Consider the following 21,775-nt stretch of genomic DNA (forward strand, 5'->3'; position numbering starts at 1 on the left):
CGTCAATTTTGCCCCTGGAAGTTGGGGCACAAATTTCTACCGACTGTGACACAGTTATAGATAGGTTGCAAAAATATTTGCAAAGGGAGCTGAAGAATGTAGATGTGGCTGAGGGCGAAGCAACTAGCCTTTGAAAATGCTAGTGTGGACTGCCGAGAAGGGTTAAAGGAGGTGTACAGCTGCGGTGACCTTGTAGCTTAGGCCCCTGAACAACTTAAAAACTCTTAATGACCAGGGAACCAGCAGTCAGCGTAATGGCTATGTCGCTAGACTCCCAAGTAGTTGACCATGGTTCGCATCCCGGACTCACGTCGGGCGTGTGTGCGTGCGTGCCCAAGAGCCCGAGAGGAGATTGGAGGAGAAGGGATTGCAGCGTGACCATCCCCCCTGGGGGGTGATTTCTCGCTTTCTGTCTCTCTGTCTCTCTCTGTCTGTCTGTGGTGAGTGCACACGCCCTATAGCGAAAACTTCTCAAAAAAAAAAAAAAAAAAAACCTCTTAATGACCCTGTAGCCCTGAAAACAGCCTAACAACTCTATTTAGTGCGGACAGACACAGAGTTAACCATTTCTCATCCCTAGGGTGCTCAGGACTTTCTGTTCAGGACAATTGCTCTGGGGTTTCCTTTCCTGCCTTCTAAAGGTTTTTTTTAATGATTAAAATCTTAAACTGTTACAATAAGAATGCTTCGTTCTATTTTGGGAAGTTTGTTGAGCAGTTTTTGTTTGGTTATAAAGTATACATCAATGTATAAAACAAACTCTCACAATTTATGTCAAACGAAAGAAAGGGGGGCACTGGGTCCCCCCCTACATGTGCTGCCAAATTACTCTACCTAACCATGTTCAAATCAAATAATCTAAATTCGGCTTTTGACTCAAAATCGCATCAACACCGCCTGGCAGCATTTATCATCTACTCAAAAACTTCCTCCAACCAGGGATCGCCCAAGCCTTCTGGGAAGTGCAGGCTTTTGATAACTGGAGAGGTCAGAGATATTTGGGATACGATGGGAAAACCTAAATCCAAGTCTTCCAAGCCTACTGTACTGGACTGTATGCTGGCTAATTTTAAAAAGGGCTTCTCTGGTGATTATGAAGTTAAATTGAAACCAGAGAGGTTACAAGCCCTCTGTGAGATTGAATGGCCTTCTTTTAGAGTGAGATGGCCACGGGAGGAAGCCACTGTGTGGGCTTTATATAATGTGGTTACTGGCACCCCAGGCCACCCCAATCGGTTTTCCTATGCTGACTCTTGACCGTAGATAACCCAAGTCATTCTGCCTTGGGTGTGAATCTACATTAGAGGGAAAAACCAATGCACTATTTTGGCTGCTTGTGCCATGCCACCCGTGCCCACCTCTGACCAAAAGAAACCCACAACTCCAATCTTATAGGCTGCCCCTCTCCCAAAGAAGAGCCATTAGCAACTCCACCCCCATATGTCCTGGCCAAGCCAATAATAAAACCTCTGCCCCCATCTGTGTCCCGGAGCCTAAAGAGCAGCTGAGCAGCCCAAGGAGCCAGCACCAGCTCCCAGCTCCTCCAGCTCAGGAGGGAGGCTGCCAGCTGTCCCAAATCCTGCGCCCAGATTCTCCCTCACCTGCCATCACCTGGCGAGCTACTACAACCCAGGGCAACCTTACTCTTCAGATGCACCTTCAGAAGACTAGAAGGCCCTCCCCCACAAGATAGGCATAGATGGGACTATCACAGAGAGCAGGGCAACTCTCTGCTACCAGCCCTTCACCACCACTGATCTACTTAATCGGGAACAGCACACCCCTCCTCCTCAGAACAGACCCAGGCAATGATAGATCTCATAGAGTCTGTACTCCAAACCCACCAGCATACCTGAGACAACTGCCAGCAACTACTCCTCACCCTACTTAACACAGAGGAGCAGCACAGAGTCCTTGTAGCAGCAAAGAAATAACTACAAAAACATGCTCCCAGTGATGTGGTAGATCCTGAGGCTTGGGCCAGAACTGCTTTTCTGAATGAAAAGCCTGACTGGGAATTCAATACTGAGGGTAGACATCTCAGCAAGTATTGAGAGACACTCCTGCAAAGAATGAAAGCCGGTACAAAGAAAACCATTAACATGGCAAAAACTTCAGAAATAATTCAGAAGATAGATGAGCCGCCAGGGCAGTTTTATGAGAGACTCTGAGAGACATACTGGATCTAAACTCCGTTTGATCTAGAGAGTTCTGAAAGGTAGTAGATGATTAATGCCTCCTTTGTGGCCCAATCGGCCCCTGACATCCATAGAAAACTCCAAAAGCAGGAGGACATTGCTGGGATGAATGCTACCCAGCTCCTGGAGATTGGTAATTGAGTTGTTGTAAACCAAGACTGAGAGGAAAGAAAGGAAGCAGACTGGCAGATGAAGCAGAGGACAACCTGTTGGTCGCCACCCTCAGACACCTGGATACCCCATCTGGTCCAAGAGGGGGGCCAAAACCTGGCCACTCTAGGCTCAGACCAACCCAATACACGTACTACAAAGAGGATGGACACTGGAGAGATGAATACTCCAAGCAGAAGGCAAACCAAGGGAAAATGACCAAAAATCCACTGGGGTCCCCCAAGACTTCCCACCCAGAGCTCCCAAGAGACCTCCTGGCTATGATAGAATTCAGAGTATCCTGGGCCCTCCGCTGCCCCTGGTCAACACTAAAATGGGGACCAGCCAATGACATTCATGGTAGATAGCAGAACTGAGCCCTCCATTGTCACCCAGCCCCTGCCCCCCCCCTCCAATCAGGCCAAAAAGCCACTATCATGAGAGCCACTGGAAACACCAAAGCTCAGCCCTTTTTACAGGCAAGAAGCTGACAGCTACGGGGCACATGGTTACCCATGAGCTCCTGTACCTGCCTGAGTGCCCAGTCCCATTGTTGGGAAGAGACCTATTGACTAAACTCAGAGCGCAAATCAACTTTGACTCATCAGGTTTGGCTATATTGACTGTCAGCCCTACCAAAATCCTGATTTTAACAATGCCCCTGAAGAAGAGTGGCGAATATTCAGCCCTGGGGGAATACTTACTACCGACTTAGAAATTTTCCAGGTCAGGAAATGGAGTGTCCTCTGTTCCAATATGTTGACAACTTCCTGCTTGCCAAAACAACCCAAGAATTGCTGGAAGGGAACTCAAGCACTGTTCCAGCTTCTCTCCCAGGCCAGATACAAGGTCTCAGTGAAGAAGGCCCAGATCTGTCGTACTCAGGTACAGTTCCTAAGATTCATTCTGACTAAAGGACATTGAGCTCTCAGGGACAAACACAAACAGGTAATAATATGGGCTGCCTGCCTCAGTCCACAACCAGGAGACAACAGCACGAGGGGAATAGGATTCTATAGGATTTGGATCCTGGGCTTTGCTGAGAAGGCCAGGCCACTGTATGAGCTACTCAGAGGCCCAGAAGAGGCCGTTGAATAGAGATCCCTCCAAGAGCAGGCTTTCCAGGATCTCACGTCAAGTCTTAGAAAAGTCCTGGCTTTGGGGCCCCAGATATCACCCAAGAATTCAATGTTCATATATGAAAAAAGTCAGACAGCACTAAAAAGGGTTCTGACTCAGCCTGTTAGACCTTGGGAGAGACCCACTGCCTACCTATCTAAAAGATTAGACCCAGTGACATCTGGATGGCCCCCTTGCCTCCAAGCCCTTACTACCACTGTTGAATTGATTAAAGAGGCAAACAAGTTAATCTTAGGCCAAGTTATCAATACTGGGTTCCTCATTTGGTGACTGTCCTAATGAACATCAAGAGATATAAATGGCTAGTCAGCTCTAAGATGGCCTGCTACCAGGGCTTATTAATTGGAAATTAATTAGACTCCAGACTCTATAGACCCTCCATCCCACTAGCTTCCTCCTAGCCACACTGGGGCCTCCTGACCACAATTGTGAAGTGGCCTTTGATGAGGTCTTTTCTGGAAGTCCTGATCTTGTAGGCACACCACTGAAGGCCCCTGACCTCACCCTCTTCACTGACGCCAACAGTTACATGAGGGATGAAATTAGATATGCTGGCTATGCAGGTACCTCTCAGGACTCAGTAATTGAGGCTGGGGCACTGCCATGAGGATGGTCAGCTTAAAAGGCTAAACTCTGGACATTAATCCAAGCCCTAAAATTGTGATTGACAAGAGAATAAACACCTACGGACTCACGATATACCTTTGCCACCCTACACATCCAGGGGCATTATATCAAGAGAGAGAATTTCTCTCGACAGAAAGACAGTTAAAAACAAAGAAAAAATCTGCCAATTATTAGAAGCAGTCTGGGAGCCAAAGAAAGTGGCAATCATCCATTGCAGAGGACACCAGAGTGGGGAGGATTCCATCACCCTAGGAAACTGATTAACAGAGCAGGCAGCCAAGGCTGTTGCCAACCAAACCCCGACTGCTGTAACCGGAGTGTTACAACTCACAAGTCCCCCAAAAGCCCTTCCTTATACCTCTGACGAACATCACTGGGCAAAGTCAGAGAGAGCAACCCCGGAAGAAGACGGATGATGGAGATTGACAGATAAAAGAATATTCATACCACAGTCCCTGGGATATTTGTTAGTAAAGCAACACCACGAGTTGACTCACTGGAAAAGACTGACCTAGAGAACATACTAGGCCAATACCATTTTTTTGAGCTGCCTACTGTCATTGTGTGCAACTGTGAGCATGTGATCGAGACCTTTGTCAGAAATAACCCCACTCAGGGGCCAGCTCAGCCAGGTGGAACACAAGCCACCGGGACAACTCCCCTAGAATTATTGGAGACAGATTTCTCAGAAGTGTAACCATGCTGGGACTGTAAGTACTTACTAGTCCTGGTTTGTACTTACTTGGGTTGGGTAAAAGCCTTCCCTATGCAAACTAAAAGAACCAGAGAAGTTACTCGAGCCCTTCTGAGGGAAGTCATATCTCAGTTTGGGTCTCCCCTTATGATTGGGTCAGATAATGGCCTTGCTTTCATAACAGAAATTACACAAAGAGTGACAAAATCCTTGGGCATAAAATGGAAGCGCCACACAGCTTACCGACCTCAGAGTTCTGGGAGAATTGAATGAATGAATTATACCCTCAAGTCCACCCTGGCTAAGCTCTGTCAGGACACCAGATACCCCTGAGTGGATGTCCTCCCACTAGCCCTACTCTGAGTTCGACATACACCCCAAAGACAAGGTTATTCCCCTTATAAAATCCTGTTTGGCCACCCACTCCCTCTAGTCACCCAAACCCAAATGGCTGACATCCATCAACTGGACAAGACAATCCTGTCTCAAGATCTGGTGGCCTTGAGAAAAACTTTAAAAGAAAGTAGCTCGTGTAACCTTAGGGGAAAAAAAAAACCCACTCCCTTCAAAAACTGGGCCCAGGGACTTGATATGGGTTAAAAACTGGGAAAAAAAAATCACTGCAGCCCACCTGATTGGGGCCATATGTTGTTGTGCTTGCTACCCTCACTACAGTTAAGGTTACAGGGCTCACCCCATAGATCCATCACTTGTGAGTGAAATAAGCTGCAGTACTGGAAGATCCTGAGACCTGTATGCTGCTAAGCCACCCTGAACAGTCAACCAAAATGACCTTCCAGAAGACCAAGACCCATCATGAGGCCTACAGCCCTACTGCAGCCACTCCTAGAATGGCTGCTTTATGCACGGTGGAAGTTTGAGGAGACTACAGCCCTGCTTTTGTCACTCCAGATGCTGACCAGTCTACATACGATAGAAACTTGAGGACAATGACAGATGACACCCCTACAATACACTTACAACCTCCCGCCTTGAAGCTATCAAATATTAACTACTTGTCACTGCCCCAGAAAGCTATGTTTACTGCCTTCCTGTTAATTAACTCTCCTCAAGTATGGTTGAGGCGGCTCAAGAGGGGAGAATGATGTGGAGCAACCTGGAACTTATGAGCAACTTTGAAGCAACCCAGGGCTGATAGATGCCTGGATTTTCTGTTCCCCCACAAGCTGCCCCTCCCCTGAACTGTTGAGTGGCCAGAGGTCTTGAGAAGGATGAATTCCCCGCTTCTCTGCCAGCTCTGTATTAGGTAGACACTGAACTTCTTCTCTGATAGGACACTCCAAGTGTGCTGAGATTGCCCCTCGCCAATTCACTCATAAAAGTCTGTGTCCAACTCTCAGCTGAGGCTGAAGATTCAAAGTATTAACTCCTCCATTCCCACTGACATGATAAAGAGTTCTCCTTTCTCTCCTGAGTGTCACTTTTCATCCCTCAGCATCTGTTTTCCTACAACAAGGTGAGTACCACTCGGGACCTGGGATCAACTTTGGAACTCTTTGGACTCTGTCACCCAGCACTCTGGTGCCCTGAGCTTGCCACAACCATCTGCCCAGAAACTAGAACCTGGTCTGGGCATGCCTCTATGGTGAGTCCATGCTCAGGGAGCAACTTTGGAACTCTTTTTCTTTTTAAGAGAGATTTTTGCTCTAGGGCATGTGTGCTCACCAGAGAGACAGATATAGAGAGACGGAAAGTGATAAATCACCCACAGGAGGAATGGCCATACTGCTACAATCCCTTCTCCATTCTTCTCTTGGAATCTTGGGCACATAGGCACACACAGCCGGCATCAGGTTTAAGCCACCAGGTCTGGATTTTGAACTGTGGTCGAAACCTCACTGATAAGGACATACAAAGGCTAAAAGTGAAGGGCTAGAAAAAGATATTCCATGCAAATGGAAACAAAGAAAAGGCTGGAGCAGCAACAGACAAAGTAGATTTTAAGATGAAAGACGTAAGAAGAGACAAAGAAGGACATGATATTGTATTAAAAGGACTTGTTCACCAATAAGATATAACACTTGCAAATATGCACTCAACACTGGATCTACTAAATACTTCAAAAAGAGACTGTTAGATCTCAAGGGAGAGATAAACTGCAACACAATATTGTAGGGGAACCCAACATCCCACTGACTCCTGTGGACAGATCATCTAGACTAAAACTAAACGAAGATATACAAGATCCAAATAATACAATACATGAAATGAACTTGATGAACATCCACAAAGTATTTCACCTACCACACAATATACATTTTTCTTATCCCCACATGGAACATTTTTGAAGACTGACCACGTGATAGAGCACAAAACAAACCTTTACAAATTCAAAGGTATAGAAACTATATCTAGTGTCTTTTCTGACCACAGTGGAATCAAACTTGAAATAAACTACAGAAAGAACCCTTAAAAATTCACAAACACATGGAAACTAAACAACCTACTCCTAAATGACTTTACAAATATAGAAGAAATTAAGACCGAAATAAAAAGGTTTAGAGAAACCAATGATAATGAACAAACAAGTGTTTATAACCTTTGGGACACAGCAAAAACAGTCATAAGAGGGAAGTTCATAGCAATTAGTGCCCACAAGAATAAAACAGAAAGGTGGAAAATAAATAACCTAATGACATAATTCAGAGAACTGGAAAAACAACAACAAAATCCAAAAAAAATTCCAGGAGGAAAGTAATAATAAAGATTCAAGCATAAATAAATGAAATAGAGAATAAAAGACCTATATAGAAAATACATGAAACCCAAAGCTGGTTCTTTGAGAAGATAAACAAAATTGATACACTGTTAGCAAGATTAATCAAGAAGAACAGAGTAAGGAACTAGATAAATCAAATCAGAAAGGAAACAGGCATTGTTACAAGGGTGTAACAAAAATACAAAATATCATCAGAGAATACTATGAGCGACTATATGCCAAGAAACAAGAAAACCTAGATAAAATGGACAAATTTCTGGACACGAATAACTTACCAAGATTGAACCAGGAAGAAATAGAAAGTCTGAATGGACCCATAACAAGCAATGAGATTGAATCAGTAATAGTTTCCCCAAAAGGAAGAGCCCAGGTCTCAGCTGTATGTCTGATTTCTACAAAACTTTTAAAGAACTAACCCCAATTCTTCTTAAACTATTTCTAAAAATTTAAAAGGAAGAAACCCTCACAAATTCATTCTATGAAGCCTCCATTATCTTTTCTTTTGTTTTCTTTCTTTCTTTTTTTTTTTTTAATAGGGCAAGTCGCTCACCAGAAAGACAGAGAGAGACAGAGAGACAGAAAATGAGAAATTACCCCTGGGGATATGGCCACGCCGCAATCCCTTCTCCTCCATTCTCCTCTCAGGATCTTGGGCACACATGCACATGTGCTTGGTGTGAGTTTAAGCCACTGGGTCCAATTGTGGTTGGCTACATGGGAGTCCAGCGACATAACCATTATGCCAACTGCCGGTTCCAGCCTCTACCATCTTAATTCCAAAACCAGATAAGGACATGACCAAAGAAAAAAAAGAAAGAAAAAGAAAAAGAAAAGAAAAGAAAACTTCAGGCCCATATCCCTAATGAATATGGATGCAAAAAATAAGATACTAGCAAATCAGATTCAACAACATGTTAAGAAGATTATACACCATGACCAAATAGGATTTACTCCAGAGATGCAAGGATAGATCAACACATGCAAAACAATAAATGTAATATATCACATTAACAAATGGAAAGATAGAAACCCTATGATCCTATCAATTGATGCAGAAAAAGTGTATGATAAAATACAACATTCCTTCATGATTAAAACTCTCAGAAAAGTCGGCATAGAAGAGCTATTCCTCAACACGATAAAAGCCATCTATGAAAAAACCATACCTAACATCGTACTGAATGAGGAAAAGCTAAAAGCTTTTCTACTCAAAACTGGAACAAGACAAGGCTGCCCACTCTCTCCACTCCTTTTCAACTAGTACTGGAAGTTCAGGCCAATGATATTAGTCAAGAGTCAAACAGCATCCAAATAGGAAAAGAAGTGAAAATATCTCTATTTGCAGATGATGTGATGCTATACATCGAAAATCCAAAAGAGTCTACAAAAACACTCCTGGGAGTGATAAATGAATATAGTAAAGTGGCAGGATACAAAATCATCATACAAAAATCGATAGCATTTTTATACACCAACAATGGACAAACTGAGACAGACTTGAAGAAAGAAATCCCATTTATAATAGCCACAAAATTGATAAGGTATCTAGGAATAAGCCTTACCAAAGATGTCAAAGATCTCTACAAGGAAACTATGAAATACTAGAAAAAGAAATGAAAAATTATACCAAAAAGTGGAAAAAGATCCAATGTTCCTGGTTTAGAAGAATTAATATAATCAAGATATCAATTCTACCCAAGTTAATCTACAAATTTAATGCAGTCCCAATCAAACTACCAGAGATATTCCTCACAAATAGAAAAAAACAATCATAAAATTTGTCTGGAAGCATGAAAGTATACATATATATAAAATCACCAAAGCAATACTGTGCAAGGGAAATAAAGTAGGAATAATCTTGCTTTCTGATCTTAAAATATATTACAATGTTGTGATAATTAGAACAGCATGGTACTGGGACCAGAAGTTGGCATAATGACTATGTTGCTGGACTTCCACATAGTCGACCTCAGTTCGAGTCCCAGACCTGGTGGCTTAAATTCACGCTGGGCGAATGTGTGTGCATGCCTAAGATCCCGAGAGGAGAATGGAGGAGAGGGGATTGCGGCGTGGCCATCCCCCCTGGGAGGTGATTTCTCACTTTCTATCTGATTTCTCACTTTCTGTCTTTCTGTCTTTCATTGTCTTTTTGGCGAGTGCACGTGACCTATAGCAAAAACCTCTCAAAACAAACAAACAAACAACAACAACAACAAAAACCGGCATGGTAGTGGCATGAAAACAGACAGGTAGACCAATGGAATAGAATTGAGAACCCCGAAATAAACCTGAAAACATAAATCCAACTGATCCTTGACAAAGGGCACAAGACAAACCAGTGGGAAAAATACAATCTCTTTAGCAAATGGTGCCAGGAGAACTGGATATCTACCTGCAGAAGAATGATACTAGATCTTTCTTTCTCATCACTAACAAAAATTAACTCAAAATGGATTGAGGATATAAACATAAAACCCTAAACTATAAAATACTGGTGGAAAATAAGAGAAAAACTCTTGGAGACCTTGGAGTAGGCAAAGATGACCTTCAAAGCACAGGCAATAGTCCCAAAAATAGACAAATAGGACTATATTAGGCCGAGAAGCTTCTGCACAGCAAAGGAAACAATAGGTAGAGTGAGAAGACAACCCTCGGAGTGGGATAATATATTTGTGAACTATACTTCAGATAAGGGACTGATAACCAGAATATACAGGAACTCAAGCAGCTCATACACACACACACACACACACACACACACACACACACACACACAAATCAATCCATTTAAAAGATGGGAAAATGAGCTGAATAGACAATTCTCTGAAGAGAACATACGAACAACCCAAAAGCATGTGAAAACATGCTCAACATCTCTTATCATAAGGAAAATGCAAATCAAAACCACAATGAGATACCACTCACCCCCTAATCAGAATGGCTAAAATTAAAAAAATAAATAACCGTAAGTGCTGGTGAGGCTGTGGTGAAAAAGGGCCCTCCTATGGCTGTTGGTGGGAATGCAAATTAGTACAACCACTTCGGAGAGTGATATGGCAATTCCTCAGAAACCTACAAATAGAACTACCATACGACCCAGTAATTACACTCTTAGGTATTTACCCAAAGGATAGAAAAACCCTCAGTGGGAAAAACACTTGCACGTCCATGCTTATCGCGACAGTATTTACAATTGCAAGGACATGGAAATGATTGGATTGAAAAAAATGTGGTATATGTATTCTATGGAATACTACTCAGCCATGAAAAACAATGAGACCCTGACATTTGATACAAAGTGGATGACTATGGAAGACGTAATGCTAGGGAAAGCAAGCCAGACTGTGACAGACAGACTTTGTACGTCCCCACTCAATATATACGGATTGTCTGCTCTGTGGCAGAAACTGAACGTTTGGAATGTATAGTAGCAGGGAGGGCATGGTACATACTGGAGTTAGTAAGGACAGGGCTAATACAGGGGTGGGGAAGAGAGGGAGGGAGGGGGGCTACAGGGAAAGAAAAAATCAGAAGTACATTTAATTGACAAAAAAATGAAAAGCTATTTGCTGATGATAATGTATATAGTAATGTCTTTGTCTTAACTGATAGGCATGGTATTCATGCTTAAAAACCCTAATGCTGTATACTGTAAAGATATATGTAATTAAATGTAAATTAAAATGCAAGAAATATTAAAATAATAATAATAATAAAAATCTTTAGTTGATATTTAGTCAGATCCTTCCCCAACATGGCTGTACCAGTGTGCATTCACTCCAGCAATGCATGAGGTTTCTGCCTTTCCAGCACGGTTACAGGATCCAGAGGCTTGCTGTGAAGAGGTGGGGTCCTTTGGCCAGAGGAGGAGGAGGTGCTGTGTCTGTTCATCAGAACTCCATGATACATGGCTTTTGTTTTTCCTGCAGCGTCTTTAAATAAGTAATTGGGCCTCACGAGTAAAGGCCTTTGGTGACCTCGGCAAGTATGCTGGTGTGCACATTCAGTCACGTACCTAGGACGAAAGTATTGCAGCTCAAACAGGCTTTCCCATTCCGAAGATGGAGCACTCCTCAGGCTTTGTTCACTGAGACATGGAGTCTTCCAAGTAATCTTAACATCAAATTAAACAGTACAATAATTACTCTTTTTTTTTTTTTTTTTTTTTTTTTTTTTGCTATAGGATGTGTGCTCTGCAGTGAGACAGAGAGAGGGAAAGTGAGAATCCCCCCAGGGGATGGCTACACCTCAATCTCTTCTCTATACCCCTCTCAAGATTTTGGGCACATGCGGGACACATCTGGCCTAAGTCTGAGACTCAAACCCAGCAGCCTGCCATGTGGAATCCAGTGCCTTAACCACCACTCCCCTGGGGCCCCACACAATAATTACTTTTAATCCATGAGTATTTGTCAAGGTGCGCTTGACAAATGAATGTAATACTTTTACTGTAGTTGTGCAATAATAAGGCCAAATGCAGAACAGCTTTTGCTTATGATCAGACCTAGTCTTTGGGGACCAGCAGATGGTATAGTGGTTATGTCACTGGACCCCCACATAATCGACCACAGTTCGAACTTGAGATCTGGTGGCTTCAATGTGTGTGTGTGTGTGTGTGTGTGTGTGTGTACCCAAGATCCCCAAGGAGAGTGGAGAAGAAGGGATTGTGATGTGGCCATCCTCCCCACTCCGCCCCTCCCTGCAAGCGCACATGCCCTAAGGCAAAAACCTTTGGGGAAAAAGAACTAATCTTTGAATATTATTTAGGTTCCCAAAGAGAGAAACTATTTTAAAAATTACTAAAGACCTGGAAATAAGGCCCAAAACAAGGAGGTCTGCCCTTTCCAAGTCACACAGGGCAAAAGTCTACTCCAGGGTTCCTCCGGGGAGGTGCGCACTTCCTTTGACTCACTCCTTAGTACTGACTGCGCATGAGATGGCCAAGCCCTGGTCATAAACTCTTGGCACCTGGCAGCAAAGGGCACTTTCAAAAGCTTTCTTTCAATTGTAGTTCATTGTAGTTTCTTAAACATCTTTATTAAAAGCAGTTCTGGGGAGTAGATGGTGATAGAATGGAAAACGTGGTGCCCTGCAAGGCATCCCACATGGGAAGGGTCCCAGTTCAAGTCTGGAGACCTCCCTGAGTGCACCAGGCACTCACTTGCCCATGGTCCAAAACGGACTGGAGGCTGGGGGTAGATCGTAGTGTCAGGACAAGTTGGGAGTACTGTCTTTATCTCTCTCTTATAGAAGAAATAAATATACTTTTTAAAATAACAGCTCTTAATTCTTTCTTTCCCCAAAAAGCAGTTGTGAATTGATGGTGCACCTTGTGATGGAGGGTCAGCTCTGCAGTCAAGCAGTAAAGGGAGGCAGATTCCATGCGCTCACCCACCATTCCACTCTGAGCCCTGGCAGCCCAGAGAACATGCCAGGCACGAGTGCGAGTGTACTCAAGATCCTGATGAGATGCAGGGGTGGAGGAGAAGGGATTGCAGTGTATGCTTACACGGAGGGTGCTCTCTCTCTCTTTCTAGCTCTCTTGGGCAAGTGCATGTGCTCTCTGGGAATTAAAAGAAGAAAAGAAAAGAAAATGTCATACTACTTTAGTTCAACTTTATTTAGATCCTTTTAGGAATTTATATTAAGTAGTCAAATCTTCTAATTTTCCATTTATCCCTTTAACACACTGGTCGACATTAGAGTGGTATCAATAGCTGACAGCAATCAATCAATCAGTTATAAGCATAATTACAAAGATAGAGCTTGTCAGTCCTTTTTAATTTTCTCCTCCAACTGAGCGACTATTTTGATTGCTAGGTAAAGTGAAGCAAAGATATGCAATATTTTGACTTTGAGCATTTAAATTTTGTATTTTGAATAACACAGCTGTAGTTGTTAATTAAAAATTTTTTGAAAATATTAAATATCTCAGGGTAGATATTGTTTTAGCTGTATGATTTCATAAAGCAAAGGGAGTTTCATGGTCCCTTGATGGTTACACATCCTGAGTTTGAGGATTATTCAGGCTTCTTATTTTTCTTCTAATGGAGTGATTTTTTTGTTGTTGTTGGATATTTTCACTTTAGGGCACCTGTCATCCCTAGAGAGAAAAAGACAGACACAGGAGAGGGAAAGTGAGAAAATTACTTCCCCTCCCCAGGGGGATGGCCAGACCACAATCCCTTCTCCACCATTCTCCTCCTGGGATCTTGGGCACACAAGCACACATGCCTGGCATGAGTTTTCAAGCCATGGGGTCTGGGACTTGAACCACAATTGGCTATGTGGGAGTCCAGCAATGAAACTGTCATGCCATCTGCTAGTCCCTGGAATAATGTTTTAAAATCATTAGGACTTCAACTTGAAAGTGAGCTGAGAAAATGTAAAATAAATTTAAAAATATTTTGAGAGAGATTTTTGCTATAGGGCACATGTGCTCTCCAGACAGACAGAGAGAGACAGAGAGACAGAAAACAAAAAATCACCCCTCCTCCCCAAGGGGGCTGGCCATGCTGCAATCTCTTCTCCTCCATTCTCCTCTTGGGATTTTAAGCCACCAGGTCTGGGACTCAAACCATGGTCAACTACATGGGAGTCCAGCGATGTAACTGTTATGCCATCTGCTGGTCGGTCCCATAAATAAAAAAATTAAACTGAGTCATTTTGTTGCTTTTTGATATTCCTGGAAATAGATCATTCTAGTAAATGGTAGATAAAATAAATGTTCCCCCCTCAGTCCAGTTGATAAACCTGACAGTGAGGTGGAGGTTATACATGTGCAAACATATTCCTGGGAGAGGGAACGTCAAGCGAAGACCTATAGTTTCTTGTTCTGTTTCTGACAATGATCAAACCAGAGGCATTGGGCGTTCTCTCCCAGAAGAGGCGAAGACACCTCTCAAAGACTTTGTTCACATTTCCCCCAGTTGTTTTTCTCTGTGTCAGAGTAAGATGACTGTATTTCCTGTTGACATGAGTTTCTGCATTAACTCCATGCTGGGAACTTGTAGAACTTAAGATGGGCCAGCCATGTGGCCTGATGGTTAAGGGAGTTAGATCCCACCTGACTGACTGGGATAACACTGGGACCATGAGCCTGCATGCCCCAAGTTCCAACAGGATGGAGAGATGGAGGAGAAAGGATTGCGACTTGACCACATCCCATTACGGGTGCTTTCTCCTCCCCCTTCTCCTCCCCACACCCCTCTCTGCCTCTTTCTCTGGCAAATGCAGGTGCCCTTTGGCAATTAAAAAGCAAAAGATATGGTAGAATCCTGGTTACTGGGAATCCAAGGGGGAAGAGTTGATGCCAACAGATAAAGGCATTGTCTGTGTTTAGAGGTTGTAGAGAAAGGATAGAATCTGAAAGTATAGTCCAGCCTGCTTAACTTCAGTTCTGAAAATGTTAAGAAAGTTACTTAATAAAAATAAAAAACTACTTCCAAAAACTTAAACTGTTGGTTTTGTAAAGGACCCATTTCATCAGACCAACCCTGATTTTCTCTTACCACAGAATGATTAATTACTGGAAGGGCTTGGGATAGGTACGAGATATGTCAGTTCAGTGAAGTTTAATATCTTACGGTAAAGTTGCCGAGGAGAACTGGATGGTGTTAGCTGACTGCAGGCTCCTGCGGCAGGGCCTGCCTCAGCCAGCCTGGGTCACAGCAAACAGCACGGCCCGTGTGCGGCCTGTGTGCGCCCGGTGTGCTCAGGGAGGTCCTGCCATGTGAACTAACTTCCTGCCTTCCTTCCATGAGTCGGAGAGACAGACAGAAAGACAGAGACAGCACCCAGCAGGGTCTCGATGCCACGTATCTCCCCCTGCTTCAGCCAGCCCTGGAAAATGGGCGCGTGTATGGCCAGTCTGCTCAGAGAGGTCTCCGAGTGCAAACTCGGCGTCTTCCGTGTGGGCTGGCCTCGCAGAGTATTGTATTTTACTGCTGAGCTGCTATCCAATCTCTGATTCTTTTTTTTTTTTTTTTTTTTAAAGAATCGTAAGAGGACCCAGCAAGTGGTATGGTGGTTAAGGTGCTGAACTCTCACATGGTGGACTGCGGTTTGAGTCCCAAACCTGGAGGGTTCTTAATTTCTTTCTCTGATGAGCTCACACACCCTATAGCAAATTTAAAATATAATAATAATAATGTATAAAATTAAATAATTCGCAATTCTTTAGAGAGATTTTTGCTATAGGGCATGTGTGCTTGTCAGAGAGAGATGGTGCTTCTGCGTGGTGGTCCAGGGGCCAAGTCTGCGTTCTCCGTAAGTCTGTGGGACTGGGCAGCTACATCGCAGCCAGGGGCAGCATGTGTGTTCTTGGATAACAGAAGCCTAAGGGACCCGAACTGGCCAAACCCCAAACTGGGACAACATTGTGACAAGTACAAATACAGTTATGAGGACAGTGGGACTGACTGACTAAAACTGGGATGCGTGCCAAAGTCACACAGCAGACAGAGCCAGGCAAAGCCTGACGGAGAGACATTTCTAGATCCGTGCCACGGACAGAGACAAAGGCAAACCACCACGATTCGCCCTGTGCCTTCCAGACGGAGGAGAGAGGCCGTTCCCACGCCTGGCTTCCCCGCCCAGCCCCAGGAAGCCTTCCTGACTCCTTCCTGAGCCTCTGTCCCCGACATCCTAGAAGGCCCAGAGGGAACCTCCTGACCCTCCCTCAATTTCAGGTCATGACTTCAGCACGGATGGAGCCATCCAAGGTAAGGACAAACTTATTTCGTCTTCCTCACTTTTAAAAAGATACTCCCAGTCGGAAAAACTTTTATTTCTACCTCTGAAACATCTTCCTATTCCCATCGCCTCTGTTTGAACTACTACCTCAAGAGCTCCCTAATTAAATTCCTTGTATCCAGTCGCATCCTCCACACACCTTCCACCCAGCGACACACGTGCACACACCGACACACACAAAGATACACAGACTTACACACACACACACACAGAGACAGATGCAGACACACATGTGCTCACACACAGATGCACAGACACGTGCAGACATAGACACGCACACATACTTTCCCCTTTTTAAAATTTTTTTTTTTATTATTATCAACATACTTTCCTCTTGAAAAGAATCTTTGGATATTTATCGTCTAGCCTAAAGTACAGATGTCAGAGAATAGGATCGAAGTTTCTTGCCAATTTGATTTCAACGCTTTCTTCCTAGCCTCATCTCAGCTAACGGCCTCACACCAGTCACACTGACCCCCCAGCCCTTCCCTGAACTGCTCTCCTCCTACTTTTTCTTTAAGCATTCCCTCCTCCGTGGAGTTTGTCGAGTTCTTCCAGTTGGAGTTGACGGTTCTGTTGGTGCTCCCTGAGTTCCCCCAATCCCTACCCCTGGCAGGTGCGTGAGTGTCCTTACACATTCTTTTAAAAAAATATTTACCCGACTTTATTTGTCATTGTCATTATTATTATTTTAAAATTTGCTACAGGGCATACACTCTCACCAGAAACAGAGTGTGAGCAAGAGAGAGAAAGGGAAGGTGAGAATGCAAGCTACTGGGTTCAGCTTAAGCTGGTTTCTTCTTCATTATCACCTCTCCTCCCCTTTCATTTTTAAGCTTTCTGTCTCTCTGTCTCTCTCGGTCTCTCTGATGAGCATATGTGCCCTAGAGTAAAAATCTCTCTCAAAAAAAGAAGTCTTTGCCTTAGGGCATGTGTACTTGCCAGAGTGAGACAGAGATAGAGTGAGAGGGAAAGTGAGAAATCACCCCTTATGGGGATGGCCATGCTGCAATCCCTTCTCCTCTGTTCTTCTCCTGGGACCTTAGGCATGCATGCACATGTGCCAGTATGTTTTAGGCCACCAGGTCCAGTATTCGAACTGGAGTCAGCCAAGTACAAGTCCAGCAACGTAACTGCTACGCCATCTGCTGGTCTCCTGCGTCATGATACTTTCATTCTTTTTTTTTTTTTTTAAGAGATTTTTGCTATAGGGAGCATGTGCTCACCAGAGACACAGAAGGAGATAGAGAGACAGAAAGCAAGAAATCACCTCCCAGGGGGGATGCCCACACTGCAATCCCTTCTCCAATCTCCTCTTGGGATTTCAGGCACACACACATGTTGCATGAATTTTAAGCAGCTGGGTCTGGGACTCGAACCAGTCATCTACATGGGAGTCCAGCGATACAGCCATTATGCCATTCACTGGTCCCTATACATGTATTAGGGACAGGCAAAATGTCAACCTTGCCCACTAAGGAGGGCTTGGGGCAGCGTTTCAGCCGAATGGTGTTGGAGATCCAGTAATTCCAGGTCTGCAGAGCAGGATAGGAGAGATGGGCAGACCAGATCTGCAGAGCAGGACAGGAGAGACGGGCAGAAGAGGTGACACGCAAGAGCATGATAGTTATTTTTTGAAAGGGCAGAGAGTCAGTGATAAGAAAAGAAGAGCAGCCACTGTGAGGAGGGGAAAGGAGGCTGCCTGGCTGGACGTGAGTTTGGTCAGACAGGCTGAGGAAGAGAGAGGTCCAGGGTCACCTGAGGGAGTCTGCAGGGCCTCTTCTCCACCTCCGCCGTGTTGGCTGGGGAGATTGCCAAGGGGCTGAATGTGCTTTCCAAGGCTTTAAGCGCCCGACCAATGCTTCCTTGAATGAGGCTGACTTCGAGGGATCACAGAGACGCTCACAGATTCGTGCATGTTTCCAGAGCACTGCCGCTTTACATGGGCACTAACTGCTTTGAAATCCAACTATGTTCTGAGCACCAAACTCTGGCTATTTTTCTTTTTTCTAAAATTCCTTCCTGCGGGGCCTGAGAGAGCCATGCCAGCATGCCACCAGTCTTCGTAGGTCACCTGGCCCCAGCAGTTCTGGCGTACTTCTCGCATTCCGACTGCGTCATGTCACATGATGACTAGTAAACCTGTATATCTATGTTCTTTCTGTGACTCCGTCTTAAATAAGGCCTTGCTTTTTCAGCCAATAACAAACTAAAAGATCTTTAAATCTACCATGACTTGTAAACCCCTGCTTCAAGATATCCTGCCTTCTTGGGCCAGCCCAAGGGCTAACCTCCATGCACTGATTTACAATGCTGGCTGTTCCTTCTTGCTTGCTGGAATGTGTGAAGGATCTGCTGGGATCTGGCTGCACAGGAAGCAGTTTCTCAAGGCTTTTTGAGAAATTGGCTTAGAATAAACCTCTTTCAATACTCCACAGAGTTGGTATTTTTTCCATCAACATTTCCTTTTCTTTCTTTTTATTTTTTAAAGAATTATTCACCAGGGGCCAGCAGATGGCATAGTGGTTACATCACTGGACTTCCACATGGCCGACCGTGGTTCAAGTCTTGGACCTGATGGCTTCAAACTCACACTGGGCACATGTGCATGCATGCCCAAGATTCCAGGAGGGGAATGGAGGAGTGTGGCCATTTCCCCTGGGAGGTGATTTCTTGCCTTCTCTCTCACTGTCTCTGTCTCTCTCCGGTGAGCTCACATGCCCTAAGACAGAAACTTCTTAAAAAAAAGAGAATTATTCATCTACTTAATTGTATTTGTTGTTATTATTTTTTACTGTGACCACAGAGAGACAAGAAAGGGAAAGTGAGAAAGCAAGCCTCTAGGTCCGGGGCTCGAACTGTGGCAGACCCTGTAGGAGTCCGGCACCTTAACCACCAGCCACCTGCCAGCCCAGCACTTTTTCAAGGCATAAATACGGTAGTAAGTTTGGAATGACTGAAAACGTTTTCTGCAGTAATTTTCTGTTTCTGTTTGTGTTCTTTTTGCTCAATGAGTTAAAAACGAGTTACTAATGAAGATCCACCTGGAACATTTGATTCTTACAGATAATACTTACAAAGTCATAATGATGGGGCCAGCAGGTGGCATGGTGGTTGAGGCACTGGGCTCTCACGTTACCGACTGTGGTTCTATTCCTGGACCTTGTGGCTTGAAAAAAAAAAAAATCATGCTGGACGCACGTGCGTGCGCGCGCGCGAGCGCGCGTGTGTGTGTATGTGTGTGTGTGTGTGTGTGTGTGCCCAAAATCCCAAGAGGAGAGTGGAGGAGAAGGGATTGCTGTGTGACCATCCCCCTGGGGGTGATTTCTCACTTTCCCTGTTTCTCTCTGTCTCTCTCCAGTGAGCACAGGCACCTATGGCAGAAACCTGGAAGTAACAGTAACCATGATAACAGTAACGACAATAAGCGCTGTTACTTATTTGGTACTTGCTACCTCTCGCGCGACGTTGTATGCACTTTACACCAATGCCCTCTTTCTCTTCACATCAGCCCTGTAAAGTAGATGCTGTGCTCTCCTGCATTTCACCAAATGGAAACCAAGGCACAGAGAGGTTACGTTAACCTGCCCAGAGTCACAACGCAGAGTCAGAGTTGGCAAATCCCGACCAGGAAGCATAGCCTCAAGGCCTGCACCGTTTACCAGCAGGGACTATTAAGCTCTGAATGACAAAATCTTCAGCAACGTTGTCCTTAGTCACATGGCGGAGCTTGAAGAAGACATGAATAATTCAACTTAGTCACCTCCATGTTTGGAAACATTTCTCAAATCTTAGGTAATACTGAGAATAGGTTAAATTGTACCTTTAAATACACACCTGCACGCGCATGCACACGTGAGCCATAATCCAAGTAGCCAAAATAGAGTTCTGTGATTTTGGTCACCAAATCTAAAACTAAAAGTCAAAAATGAGGAAAGGAATCTGTGGAATCGGGTTATGCAAACAGATACTGAAATGTTTTCATATTATGGAGCTTGGTGTTTTATACGTTGACTTTAAAAGTCAGAATAGGCCTTCCCAAAGATAAGGAAACTAAAACTCAGAGATATTAAATTACTTATGCAAAAAATATGACACAGAAACATGGGGTGATCTGGCCCAGCACCTGCAGTGGTGCACAGGTTCTTGAATGCGGTTCATGAATAAGAGAGAGAGACATAGGTAAGCAGAGTTCATTTAATTTTATTATTATTATTTAATAATTATTAATTGTATTTATTTATTATTATTATTCAATTTGACCAGAGAGAGGGAGGGAGGGAGAGTGAGAATGCTAGCTGCTAGGTCTAGGACTTGAACCATGGTCAGCCATGTGGGAGTTCAGCACCTTAGCCACCATGCTACCTGCGGGCCCAGCAAGTGGAGTTTATTGAGAGATCAAAGGGGGACTAGCAGATGGCATAATGGTTATGTAGCTGGACTCCCACATAGTCAACCACGGTTCAAGTCTCGGACCTGGCAGCTTAAAAATCACAACAGGCATTACGGTATGGTGACTTAAAACTCACACTGGGCACATGTGCATATGTGCCCCAAATCCTGAAAAGAGAATGGAGGGAAGGGATTGTGGCGTGGCCATCCCCCCCTTGAGGGTGATTTCTCACTTTCTGTTTCTCTGTCTCTGTCTTTCTGGCGAGCACACGTGCCCTACAGCAAAAACCTCTCTTAAAAAAAAGAGAGAAAAGAAGAATAAAAATCCCAAGCAGAGAGTACATCCTGAGAGAGTTGCTGAGGATTAACTGAGGCAAGAGGTTTTTGTTTTTCTTTTAGAGGTTTTTGCCTTAGGGTGCATGTGTTCACTGGGGAGAGAAACAGAAATAAAGACAATAGAAAGAAAGTGAGAAATCACAACCAGGGGGGATGGCCATGCTGCAATCCCTTCTTCCTTCTCCTCCCAGGACCTTGGGCACGCACACATGTGCACCTGGCATGAGTTTCAAGCTGTTGCATCCAGGACTAGTACCACTGTCAACCATGTGGAGTAAACACTATGCCATCTGCTGTCCTTGACGCGAGGGACTTTTAATCTGGGTCAGAGGAGCTTTGTCCCCACTTCTTGTGTGCATTCCCCTCGTGGTACGGGTCACAGGAGCTGCAGGCAATGCCACATCACAGGTGGCCTCAGGGTCATGAGACCGCCGTCATGGTGGCTGAATTGGCTTGTTCAGAGGCTGTGGTTTGGAAAAGGTCATTATCTCATTTACTCTGAGGGCCTGGTGATCCATATCTTGGAATTCATCCTCGTCCCAGGTCTTTGTGATAAGGCTTCTACTTTATCTGCCAGTCCTGGACTGGACTGCTGTCTGACCTTTGGTCTTTGTCTAATTAAGTCCCATTGCAAGAAGAAGCCATGAATTCCTTAAGAACAAGATTTACATGTCTAAGGGTGAAATAACATGGCGACTAGTAGAGGAGAAGAATTACGGTTGAACAAAAAAAAGGGGGGAGACA

The sequence above is a fragment of the Tupaia chinensis genome, unplaced genomic scaffold (assembly GCF_000334495.1).
Source record: "Tupaia chinensis unplaced genomic scaffold, TupChi_1.0 Scaffold000280_1, whole genome shotgun sequence".
NCBI lineage: Eukaryota > Metazoa > Chordata > Mammalia > Scandentia > Tupaiidae > Tupaia > Tupaia belangeri.